This window comes from Macaca nemestrina, chromosome 4 (assembly GCF_043159975.1).
Source record: "Macaca nemestrina isolate mMacNem1 chromosome 4, mMacNem.hap1, whole genome shotgun sequence".
NCBI classification, from domain to species: domain Eukaryota; kingdom Metazoa; phylum Chordata; class Mammalia; order Primates; family Cercopithecidae; genus Macaca; species Macaca nemestrina.
In genome coordinates this window covers 106,006,921-106,020,851 of record NC_092128.1, presented here as the reverse complement: position 1 = coordinate 106,020,851, position 13,931 = coordinate 106,006,921, and positions in this window count along the sequence as shown.

Sequence of the window (13,931 nt, the reverse complement as noted above, 5' to 3'; positions counted from 1 at the left end):
CTTCAGTTTCACCACATCTCTCTTCCACACACTGATGAAAAATATGGAGACAGCAGGAACTGAAGTAGAACCAGAGGGATTTGTTAGGACAGACATTTGCATTCATTCATTCTGGTTCTCACTATGGTCAGACAGTGAGTAAAATTCACTGAATTTTTCTTTTGATAAATAAAATGGACTATTTTCTCAGCCTTGGTTTTAGAAGAGCAACTTTAAATGTACTACTGATTAGTAAACTCTAAACTACTTTCTGTGTATTTAAAAAAATTTTCAACTTTTATTTTAGATTGAGGGGTAGATGTGCAGGTTTGTTATAAGGTATATTGTGTGATGCTGAGTTTGGGGGTAGGATTGAACCCATCACTAAGGTAGTGAGCATAGTACCCAACAAGTAGCTTTTCAACCTTTTCCTCCCTCCCTCCCCCTTCTTGTAGTCCCCAGTGTCTACTGTTCCGATCTTTATGTCCATGTGTACCCAATGTTTAGCTCCTACTTATAAGTGAGAACATGTGGCATTTGGTTTTCTGTTTCTGCACTCATTCTCTTAGGATAATTGCTTCCAGCTGCATCCATGTTGCTGCAAAGGACATGATTTCATTCTTTTTTATGGTTGCATTGTATTCATATATATATAAAATATGTATATATATTATATATGTATGCCACATTTTCTTTATCCAATCCATCACTGATAGGCACCTAGGTTGATACCACGTATGCTATTGTAAATAGTGTTGTAATGAACACGAGTGCATGTGTCTTTTTGTTAGAATGCTTTATTTTCTTTGGGAATATACCTAGTTATGAGATTGCTGGATCAAATGGTAGTTCTATTTTTAGTTCTTTAAGAAATCTCCAAACTGCTCTCCATAGTGACTGAGTGAATTTATTTTCCCACCAACAGTGTATAACCATCCCCCTTTCTCTGCAGCCTTGCCAGCATCCGTTGTTTTTTGACTTTTTAGTAATAGCCATTTCAACTGGTATGAGATGGTATCTCATCGTGGTTTTGATTTGCATTTCTCTGATGATTAGTGATGAGGAACATTTTTTCATATGTTTGTTGGCTCCTTGTATGTCTTCCTTTGAGAAATGTCTATTCCTGTCCTTTAGCTTCTTTTTAATGGGTTGTTTTTTGCTTGTTGGTTTATTTAAGTTCCTTATAGATTCTGGATAGTAAACCTTTGTTGGATGCATAGTTTGTGAAATTTTCTCCCATCCTATAGGTTGTCTGTTTACTCTGTTGATAGTTTCTTTTGCTGTGCAGAAACTCTTTAATTTAACCAGGTCTCTCACTTGTCAAATTTGGTTTTATTGTAATTGCTTTTGAGGACTTAGCCATAAATTATTTGCCATGAATGATGTCCAAAATGGTATTTCCTAGGTATTCTTCTAGAACTTTTATAGTTTTTGGTCTTATAGTTAAGTCTTTTATCTATCTTGAGTTTATTTTTGTATATGGTGTTAGCTAGGGGTCCAGTTTCATACTTCTACATATGGATATAAGTCAGTTATCCCATGACCATTTATTATAGAGGAAGTCCTTTCCCCATTTCTTATTTTTGTTAAGTTTGTTGGAGATCAGTTGGTTGTAGATATTTGACTTTATTTCTGGGTTCTCTATTCTGTTCCATTGGTTTATGTGTCTGGTTTTGTACCAGTACCATGCTGTTTTGGTTACTGTAGCCTTGCAGTATAGTTAGAAGTCAGGTAGCATGATGGTTCCAACTCTGCTCTTTTTGCCTAGAATTGCTTTAGCTGTTTGGGCTCAGTTTTGGTTCCACATAAATTTCATAATATTTTTAAAAAATTCTGTGGAAAATGGCATTGGTAAAGTTTGATAGGAATAGTGTTAAATCTGTAGATTCCTTTGGCAGTATGGATATTTTAAAAATACTGATTCTTCCAATCATATGAGCATGGAATGTTTTTCCATTTGTTTGTGTCATCTATGATTTATTTGACAACGTTTTGTAGTTCTCCCTGTAGAGATCTTTCACCACCTTGGTTAAATGTATTCCTGGGTTATTTTATTTTATTTTCTTGTGGCTATGGTAAATAGGATTTTGTTATTGACTTGGCTCTCAACTTGAATGTTATTGGTGTCTAGAAATGCTACTGATTTTTGTACACTGATTTTGTGTCTTGAAATTATAAACTTTCTTCTTAACACTGCTTTTGCTGCTTCCCAGAGATTTGGGTGTGTTGAGTCTGTTTTCATTTATTTCAAATAATTTTAAAAATTTCTGCCTTAATTTCATTGTTTACCCAAAAGTCATTCAGGAGCAAGTTGTGTAGAACCCATGTAATTGTGTGGTTTGAGAGATTCTCTTGGTATTCATATTTTTATTTCATTGTGGTCTGAGAATATTTTTGCTATGATTTTGATTTTTTAAAATTTATTGAGATTTGTTTTATGACTGAGCATGTGGCCAATCTTGTTCCATGGATGAGTGGAACATGGTCAATTGAGCATGGTTGAGTATGTTCCATGTGCAGATGAGAATGTATATTCTGTGGTCGTTGGATGGAGTATTCTGTAGATGTGTTTTAGGTCCAGTTGGTCATGTTTTAAGTTTAAGATCAGAATTTCTTTGTTCATTTTCTGCCTTGATCTGTTTTAATGCTGTTAGTGGAGTGTTGAATTTCCCCACTGTTGTGTGACTGTCTAAGATGTTTTGTAGGTCTAGAAGTACTTGTTCTATGAATCTGGGTGCTCCCATGTTGGGTGTGCATATATTTAGGATAGTTTTGTCTTCTTGTTGAATTGAGCCCTTTATCATTATGTAATGGCTTTTTTGTTCTTTTTTACTGTTGTTAGTTTAAAGTCTGATAGAAGAATAGCAACCCCTGCTCTTAATTGTTTTCTGTTTAGGTGATAAATCTTTCCCCATTCCTTTACTTTGAGCCTATGGATGTCATTACAAGTAAGGTGGGTCTCTTGCAGACAACAGAAGGTTGGGTTTTGGTTTTATATCCAACTTGCCACTCTATGCCTTTTGAATGGAGCATTTAGACCATTTACATTAAAGAATAATATTGATATGTGAGATTTGGATCCTGTTTTGGTGTTATTTGCTGGTTGCTTTGTAGTCTCAATTGTATACTTGCTTTATGGAGTCTGTGGGCTATGTACTTACGTGTGTTTTTAGGGTGGCAGGTATTGTTCTTTCCTTTCCAGGTTTAAAACTCTCTTAAAGATATCTTGTAAAGCTTGTATAGTGGTAATGAATTACCTTAGCAGTTGCTTGTTTGGAAAGGATTTTATTTTTCCTTTGCTTATGAAGCTTAGGTTGGCAGAAAATGAAATCCTTCATTGGAATTTCTTTTCTTTAAGGATGCTCAACCTAGGCCCCTAATCTCTTCTGGTTTGTATGTTTTCTCTTGAGAAGCCCACTGTTAGCCTGATAGGGTTCCCTTAGTGATATGATCCTTTTCTCTAAATGCCTTTAAGATTTTTTTCTTTTACGTTGACCTTGGAAAGTCTGATGATTATGTGTCTTGGGAATGGTCACCTTATATAGTTTCTTGTAGGGATTCTCTGAATATCTTGATATTGCATGGTGACCTCTCTATTGTGGTTGGGAAAATTTTCATGGGTTATTTCCCCAAATATGTTTTCCAAGTTGCTTACTCTCTCTCCTTCTCTCTTAGGAAGGTTATTAAATTGTATGTTTGGTCTCTTTACATAATCCCACATTTGTTGGAGGCTTTGTTCTTTTTTAAAAAAAATTTTTTTTCTTTATTTTTGTCTGACTGGGTTGACTCAAAGGACCAGTCTCTGAGCTTTGAAATTCTTTCTTCAGCTTGATCTAGTCTGTTGTTAAGGCATCCAACTGTATTTTGAAATTCCTATAGTGGATTTTTCAATTCTACATATTCAATCTGATTCTTTCTTAAAATGGTTATGTAATCTTTAAAATCTTGGATCATTTTTCCTGGCTTCTTTGAATTGGATTTTAACTTTCTCTTGAATGTTGTTGAACTACCTTGCCATTCCGACTCTGAATTCTATGTCTGTCACTTCAGACATTTCAATTTGATTAGGATCCATTGTGGGGGGCTAGTGCAGTCCTTTAGAGGTAAGAAAACACTGACTTTTTGAATTGCTGGAGTCCTGGTGCTGATTCTTTCTCATCTGAGGGCTAGTGTTTATTTTTCTTTTTGAAATTGCTGTCACTTGGATAAAGCTTTTTGTTTTTATATATTTTTCCCTTGAGGGTTTGACTATGGTGTATGTTGTATATAGCAATTGGCTTCATTTTTTGGTTGTTTCAGAGGACCAAGGCTTTGTAGAGGACCTTTGTGTCAGAGGACCTGAGTTTTGAAAGAGTTTCATGGCTGCTGCATGCCGAAGATGTTTTTGTTTGGTGGTGTAATGCAGGCTACGATGCAGTAGATGGCGCTTAAGAGTAAGGGCCAGAAGATAGGCCCTTACTGAGCTGCAGGCCTCTTGTATTTTAGTGTATATGCAGCAATGTTCTGGGGAGAGGTGAAGGAGGTGGTAAGAGATGACTCCATCACCAAGTCTGTTCCTGGGCCTTGATGGAACCCTCTTCAGTTACTGGATCCGAGCTTGTATTTCCTTAACCTCAAGGGAGCTTTGGCAGGCTGTGTTCCCTCTTCCCATAGGAGCAGTCCAAGTCAAAAGTTAGGTCACCCGGAGACCTACAACTCCCTGGGGACCTGCTGGTCCTCTGGACTTGTCAGAGTCAGAGTTGGTTGTGGTGTATGTCTGTGGGTGGACTGGTGATGCGGTGGGTCAGGAGTGGAGGATCCCCAGGCAAGATGGTGGTACCGTGGGTGTGTAACTGGTGTGCTACCCATGGCCTGAGTATTTTAGCCCAGCAGACTGTTGTGGGACCCACCGAACTCACACTCCTCTGATCAGGTCTCTCTCCAGCATCTGCCTCAAGCACAGACCCAACCAAGTAGACTTGTTCCAGCCTTCTGTGCCCAGATCACTGGACTCTTCCAGGTGTTCTAGGCTGTGAGGCTTTTTGGAACAGAAGCTGTGGTTGGCTAACAGGCTACACCTTTCGTAGACTGGGCTTACAAATGGAGGGATGCCCAGCTTCTACAGTGGCACATGAACCCACGCCACAATCTTCATAGTGTTCTGAGAGAGGGGGGCTCCTCTTCCACTTAAGCTCAGAGCACATATCTCAGCTCAGTTCCCCTGGGTGATATGCTCACATCCTTGGGTGGGTGGGACCAGGCCTGCATTTTTTTTTTCCCACTGGCCCCTCAGGGTTAAGGGTCAGCCATGCTTGGGGGACTGAACTACTCCCAGGCTGCTGGCAAAACACTCCAGTGGGGGAGTGTGGATGAAGGAGGCATGCAGATCAGATGCACTCTGGTCATGCAGGAAAGGTAGCCCTTCTCTTTCCCGGCCTGGTGGTAAGCAGGAGCTACAGTCACTCAGAGAAAGATAGTGCCTTGGGGGATAAGCACTTATGGTCACATTTTACTGCAGCTGCACTGCAGGCTCTGAAACCTTCTGGGCTTCACTCAGGTTTGAGCTCTGCTTCTACCTGCTCTCTGGGCAGTTTCCTCTGACAATTCAAATGTCTATGGAGGTTGTGGGATCTCTTGAAGCTAGGATCTTAGAGGTTTGCAGTGGGAGTGTGGTCCCCTGGAGTTCCTTCACCCACCCCTTCCTTAGGACCTCTTCAAGACTTGGAGACAGCCCTGGTGCTCAGTGACTTCATGCAGGCTTCCCAGCTTCCTCCTTCTTCAAACATGGTGTCTATTTTCTCTCAAAAGATTTGTTCAAAGTATGATGGTTTACTTGCTATTTTGGTTTTTCTTGGTTGGAGAGGCATTTCCTGGCTGCATCTAGTTGGTCATATTTGGTCACACTCCCTGAACACTGGTGCTGAGCCCAGCCCAGTATCGTCAGTCACCAGACAGGCTCTGGCTAAATCTGTTTTCTATGTACTTCAAGAGTGAAGGATGAGAGAAGGACAAAGGATGCAGCCAAGCTGTATCCATTGGAATTGAGGAGGGGCCCAAGGAGAGCAGATGCAAAAGTTGGCATTGTCCCTTTCTGGGCCTTCTGGGATGGTTGGTATTGTATAGGATTGCCCAGAATTTCCTTCCCTGTGTGTTTTTGAGTTAGGGTGGACCCAGGAAACATTCATGGCAGTGACACAGCAGCCATTGTACTCCAAAGATAGCCCATGTACCTTGTCAGTGATCTGTTGGCTTACCTTGTTAAAGTAGGGTGGCAGCCAAGACTGCAGCTCTTGCTAGATCTCCCCTTCAGCTTCTCTGAGCCTTGAGCTACGTGCATGTGCAGTGCTGAGGCAAAGGGCACTGTCTTTTTATGCAGGTTACCCACATCATCAAGGTTGAAGGTGCTGAGAGGCGGACATGGGTCATCATCTCTTCTTGTGGTTTCCAGTTTGTCCTCCCTCTCCTCCACTTCACAGCTTCTCTTTCCTACTGTTGGCCATGAGCAGTCTAGACTTCTTCACCAGCCTTGTGATTGGATAAGACCTAATCTTGTGCTGTCCAGTACAGCAGCCACTAGCCATGTGTGACTATTAAAATTAAAATGAATTAGAATGGAATAAAATGCAACATTTTCTCAATTGTACTAGCCACATTTCACATATGTGTCTAGTGCCTGTGTTATTGCACAGTGCAGAGGTATAACACTTCCATAATTGCAGAAAGCTCTATGGAATAGTACTGGTGTAATTCCTTTAATAAATTCCTTATTTCATAGCATTCATAGGGATTCTGCTTCCCTAATCACACCCTATTAGATACCCTCGCATTTCGTAAAGACTGGTCTAGGCCAGTGATTCTCATTTTTTTGTCCTTCTGAGCCTCTTTCACTGATAACCTTGTGAAAGATGTGTGACACATTTCAATGGTCCTACTCAGATTGTGACAAAATCCCTCAAAAATTTTCCAAGGAGGAAAAGCAAATAGGTGAAATAAATACAGCATTAGTTAACCATTACCCCTGCCCCCCACTTTCTTTTTTTTTAACCACTTTAGAAAATATACCAAAATGTGTATGAGATGACATTTTATTGATTTTAGATGTTTCTTCTTTTTTATTATAGGCATTTATGCTGTAAATTTCCCTCTAAACAGTGCTTTCATTGCATCCCATAAGCTTTGGTGTGTAGCATGTTCATTTTGATTAATCTCAAAATATTTTCTAATTTCCCCTGTGATTTCTTCGACTCATTGGTTTTTTAGAAATATATTATTTAAGTGCCACATATCTGTAAATTTCCTTCTGTTATTAGTATGTTGTCTTTTTGTTGTTATTATTGTTTATTTGTTTAGTGACTTCTCTGGACTAATTCTGTTAAGTCTGTATTTTTGCCATATGTGGCTGCTGAAGTCTCTACTCAGCTTAGTGGTCAGCTGATTATTGGGCAATTATTTTCTTAACTCTCTGGAACAAATAAGCCTCCCAATTTTTGCCAATGACTTGCATGTTAGGGCACACATTCAATTCTCAGCAAAGTGGTTGGAAACTCTGCCTTAGCCTTCATTTCCTGCTTGTGTAGAGCCTCCAGGTCAGCCAGAGGTGAGAACTTAGGACCCTCTCTGGTGTTTCCTGAATATGTGTACAGCCTAGTATGTGCGTGTGGTCTTCTAGATTCCCTTTAACATGTTGGAGTTTTTCAAATCCCCTATGACTATCTGATTTCCCATTTTTCCTTTAAAGTTTTTGGTTTGTCTATTGTTTTTTCCAGCTGCTATTCTCTGCCTCAGGCAGCCATGAAGTTAAACAACTGCCTGCAACCAATGCCCCTTGGAGAAAAGGATTTTTGTTTGTGGGGGATAGGAGTCTGGAGGCTTTTTGCAGTGGTTGAGTTCCAAAACAGATTAAATAAAGACAACTTTGTCGTGGAGGTCTTCCAGGGAACTACCAGACAGGTCAAATTATGGCAATTCTTGAGAAAAGATGCTTTGAAAGAGTGCCAGCCTCCATTGGTAACTGCTAGCCTGCTGATTTTCACAATGATTGTGGGTAGTTATTTTTCAAGGCTACTCCAGGGCAGGGAGAGATGAGAGTAGGACAAGATAAAATGCCACAAAGCTTGCTGTTCTTACCAAGATTCAGACATTTTTTTCCTTGAATGTATACTCCACTGCTTGTTGTAAACTTTTAATTTTTAGAGCTCTGAAAAAGTTGATTCTGATCATTTTTTGTCAGATTCCTTTGATGCAGGAAAGAATTTTCAGAGGTCCTAACTTCACCATTTTTTTAAGACATCACCCAAGGTTGACATTTTATACAGGTAATCACAAATTATACTTTTCCAACAGACCAAACAAGACCAAGATAGAAAAGAAAATCACTCAATCATCCAACCTAAGTACTCCAGCCTTAGTCCATAGTAAAATAAGAAATATTACACGGATACTACCTGAACATGGAGGAAGGCTAACTACGTGTTTTCTTAATTATTTGAATTTCATGAGGGCTACTTGCCTAGGATCAATGTGAATGGCTATTGAGAAAATATTAAAGACACTGAGATGAGCAAAGAGGGTGAGTCCTCTCTTTGGAAAGAGATGGGAACCTCACATAATTTGTCAGGCCCTCTCCAGTGTTCACTCTTCCTATCAGGTGCATACTTCCCTGGGATCAGTCAAAGCCTCAGGGGGTAGGGGGAGGTAGCTGAATACTGTTTTCTCTTCCTCCAGTCTCTCCCCTGCTCTGTGTCATCCCCTCCTCACTCTGTCACCCAAGGACCTAATACCCCTTCACCCTTCAACTGAACAAACCTAATCTCTAGAAAGGTACTTCTTCTGTATCCCACATTTCAGCCTTAGAAAACAAGCCCCACTTTGTCCTATTGCAATCAAGTTAGCTTTTACAAACCTCAGCAGTTCCTGAGTAATCTACTGGACGTCTCTTGTCCTGACAAAGGATTTCTCAGACATAGCTGAGAGGTGTGTCTTCTTTTACTGGCAAGAAAACGTACTTATTTTTTCTCTGATGCTCTTTGATTTATTTCCATTGAACACTTATAAACAATTCACCACCTCAATGCTAAGCACATTTATAGACTAATTCAGTATTTCTGAGTTCTTTTGTAGGCATCTTGTATCTGCTCCTTGAGTAACAGAGGCAGCTGGGGCAGATTAAATGCAGTAATTCCTGTGAAATAAATTAGAATTTCTTGGATTCCCTGTGAGTACAAATTATTTTGCTCTATCTTGTTATTTTAAAGGAAATAGTAAATGTCCTATTTGTGTGGCACCTGTGGAACTTTTTCTCAAAGGACAAGATGCAGATACACCTGAGTGCTGCCTTCTCTGCTTTACTATTAAAAGCATAAACATTGAAGACTTTTTAAAGACGGTCAGTAAAGAACAGTAGTTTAGTGTGCTGACATATGTTTTTTGTTTGTTTTGAGACAGGATCTTGCTCTGTCATCAAGACTGGAGTGCAGTGGTGAGATCTCAGCTCACTGCAACCTCCGTCTCCCAGACTCAAGTAATTCTTGTGCCTCCACCACCTAAGTAGCTGAGACTACAGGTGTGCACCACCATGCCTGGCTAATTTGTTTGATGTTTTTTGTTGAGACAGGGTCTTACTATGTGTCCTAGACTGGTCTTGGCTTCCTGGGCTCAAGTGATCCATCTGCCTTGGCCTCCCAAAGGCTGAAATTACAGGTGTGAGTGTGCCCAGCTGTAAACTGATATATGTTATTAGAATCTGCACCATATCCAAATGAACTTTAATTTTCTTCCACTCTTCAAGTTTGGAGGAAGAAACACATCATTTTTATTGCTGGTGTTAATTTTTAAGAAAAAAATTTCACTTTAACAAAACCAGGCTTTTAAGATGAAAACAAAGTGAAATCAAACAAAAAGAAACAACAATTGCCCCCGCCCCCCACTGCCCCCCAGCTCTCCCCTCAAGGAAAAACACCTGTGCCATTGCTCAAAGGATCAGTCCAGGCCTCCTGTGGCCACTAGCTGCAGTGGTTGGTTGTGTGCACTGCACTGCCCTCTGCTGGGTGGGCCAACTCACATCTTAATTTTTTTTTTTTTTTTTTTTAATTTGGTAAGAGTGCTTCACAAGAGGTCTACCCCCTTGACAGATTTTTAATTGCACAATACAGTATTGTTAACTATGGGCACAAAATTGTTCGGCAGATCTCTAGAAGAAATTCATCTCATAACTGAAACTTTATACCAGTTGAACAGCAACTCCCTGTTTCCCCCTTCTCCCACCCCCTGACAACCACCATTCTACTTACTGTCTGTTTCTATTAATCTGACTACTTTAGACACCTAATATGAATGCAGTCATGCAGTTTTTACCCTTCTGTGGCAGGCTTATTTCACTTGGCATAACGTCCTTCATCCATGTTGTTGCATATGGCAGAGTTTCCTTCTTTTTTAAAGCTGAATGATATTTCATTGTATGGATATACCACATTGTCTTTGTCCATTTATCTGTCAATGAACATTTAGTTTGTTTCCACATCTTGGCTATTGTGAACAGTACTACAATGAACAGAAAGGCTCACATCTTAATTCCATCTCCTCTGAGGCTTTTATCTGGAGTGGCCCATTTGCTCTCTGCATTTTCCACTATACAGTCTGGGGCTTTGTAGTGGGACTAGGAGCTCCCTCATACCCTATATCCATAAAAGTATGCTGCATTGCCTGTCAGGGCAAGGACCCTCCCTCTACTCTCCACCCAAGGATGAGACAAAAAGGGAGAAGTCTTCAGCAATATTCATTATTGCTGATGAAGGTCACTGGGGTTGTAAAAGAAGGAGAAAGACTAAGACCGAGAAAATCTGATGAGGGTCACGCTGGAGGTATTTGGGAGTGAAAAGAAGGGAAGCACAGTTTCAGAGGCCTCGCCATAAAGCACTGGAGAAAGGATGTTTGGAAAATAACATTGGAAAGGGGCCCTTCACACCAAGACCCGAGAACAGGGCAGTAGATATACCCTGCTACCTCCTTGCTGGGCATGTAGGTACCACAGATGAATCAGACAAGTCCTTAACGAACATCTAATCTACAGGGAAGATGAAACATGTGGACAGAAAACTCTATTCCAAGGTAGAAGTTTGTGTTGCCAGGGAGCCGTGATTAATGTGTTCTCAGAGTTCAGAAGAGGAGAAAGCCCATCTGGCTGGGGGAGGATGGGAGAGGCTCTGTGGTGAAAGTAGGATTTTAGTGGAGACTTGATGAGCAAGGAAGACTGGATATGGAGAAGACCAGTCTTTAAAAGCTGTTTAGTTTTCATTTTAATTCCTTAAAAAGCAAACTTTGAAGGGTAGATAGAGGATGTGGGGAGGGAGAGTTCTAACCTCATTTTCTGAAATGGAATTTTTATTTAATAACCAATAGATCCTTTCACTATAAAGATTTATGTCAAAATAAACATATGTAGTGGTAACTTTTGAAAATACCTTCTCCAAATCAGCCCTAGATTTAAACAATTTAGAGGAACACAGATGTTGTGGGCTGATGTGTGTCCCTTACCCCAAATTCCTGTGTTGAAGTCCTAACCTCCACTACCTCAGAAGATGGCTGTATTTCAAGATAGGGTCTTTAAAGAGGTGATTAAAGTAGAATGAGGTTTTATGGATGGGCTCTAATCTGATATGACAAGTGTCCTCATAAGAACAGGAGATTAGGACACAGACTGAGGGGCAACGATGTTAGGACAGCAAACTGGGGAGAGAAGCTGCAGAAGCTATCAACCCTGCCAACACCTTGGTTTTGGACTTCCAGCCTCTGGAACCGTGAGAAAATAGATTTCTGTTATTGAAGCCACCTAGTCAGCGGTACTTTGTTATGGCGGCCCTGGCAAACCAATACAATAGGCATTATGGATTCATAAAACACAAAAACTTACCCTTGCGTCAAAGCTGAGAAACAATAGGCTCAGCCCTAGAAACAATCACTTGGATATTCCAAATGAGTATTTTCTTAAATAACAGGGCAGTCTGGATTATCTTCCAAGCTGTTTGATTAAACACAGTACTATGTCCAACCGGAAAACCCCTAGCCATATTATAACAAACTAGTTGCTAGGATTTCTGTGTGATTGAAACTGTTTGACTTTTCAATGGAGAATATGTCTCCATTGTTACTGCACATGGAGACATATTCAGTGATCACCCTGGACTGCCAGATAATGTACTCTGTGTGAATGTTAAGACTATTTTTACTATTGAATGTCACCTTTGGTAACAGTCCATGTTTCTAGTTGCAAAGCAACCGGAGTCCACTCTGACTAGTTTAAGCAGGAAACGAATTTATTAACGAATATGAAGGAACTCACAGAATTGGAGGAAGGGATAGAGAGAGGGACCTGAAGCTCAGCTCCTAGGAGCAACGCCCAAACTCTGCAGAGAAAATGGCCTGGCAAGAAAATCATTGTCTCAGACACTGCCAAATACCTAGCTCCAGAGATTCAGCTTTACTGCACCAGCTTTTCCGTTCATTTTGAGGTCATTTCTGCAATAGGATCTTCCATGTGGAAGTCTTTCCCAGGTACAACTGACTGATGAGCACACAGGTCAAATGCTGTGTCCTGGGTATGAGGGAGGCAAGTAACTTCAGTTCCAACTTCTACATTGGGAGACATGGATATTTCAGCTAATAAAGGGAGGTTATTTTAAAGATGATGCACACTAGAACTACCATTTGATTCTGCAATCCAACTACTGGGTATCTACCAAAAGTAAAAAATTATTTCTAAAAGATACCTGCCCTTCATTGCAGCACTTCTCACAATAGCAAAGATACAGAATCAACCTCAGTGTCCCTCAACAGATGAATGGAAAAAGAAAATGTGGTATGTATACACAATGGAGTACTATTAAGCCATTAAAAAGAATGAAATCATGTATTATGCAGCAACATGGGTGGGACTGGAGGCCATTATCCTAAGTAAAATAACTGAGACACAGAAAACCAAATACTGCGTGCTCTCAGTTATAAGTAGGATCTAACTAATGTTTACACATGGACATAGAGTGTGGAATGATAGACAATGGAGAACGGAGAGGGTAGGTACTGGGGGGGTTATGATAAGAAATTACTTAATGAGTACAACATACCTTATTCAGGTGGTGATTATCCTAAAAGCCCAGACTTCACCAGTACTCAATTACAAGTGTAATAAAATTACACATGTACCCCATCAATTTATACAAATAAAAATAAATAAAAGTTGATGAGCAGGCAAGACTATAACAACTGCCCACTTCAGGTTTGGGGTTCTTCGTTACTACTATGATGCTATGTTTTTTTTGATGTTTAAGCCTTGAAAATAACAAAATTAATGTTGGACAAATTGAATGAGGATCCAGGCTGAAAAGTCAAAGATTGTCAATCAAATCCTCATCAAAATTTTATACAGAATTTCCTGCAGTTGATACATGTTCAGTATTCTCTGAAAATTCAAAAAGCGTTTGTTGAGGAGTGAGTAAATATTATGTGAAGTGTTTCTTCCCTTAATGAGAACACCAAAAGCTATTAGACCCCAGATGGTTGGGCTGCAGTTCAAGCTCCTTATTCGCATGCTCCCTAACGGTGTCTACTTTCTTACCCAAGAATATAGCTTCCCTTTTGCAATGGTGGTCTGGTTTCCCAATAGGACAGTTGGGACACATGATTCTGATAAAGAATCTTAGTAATTGGTTTTGGGCACAAGAAGCTGCTAGCTGGAAGCTCAGATATTAAAATGGTCATCTTGATGGTTGATGGGGACAAGGGAACAGACTGTTTAAAGCTGGGATTATTCCAGAAAAGTATGATAGAGTCATGGTGCAGACCCACAGTATAACGGATATAAGATTTGCTTTCAAGAGATGTTTTACAGGCATTTGTTGATTCATTCATGCATTCATTTTTTATTTTAACAAATATATGGTGAGCACCTACTGTGTGCCAGACACTGAACTAAGCCCTTG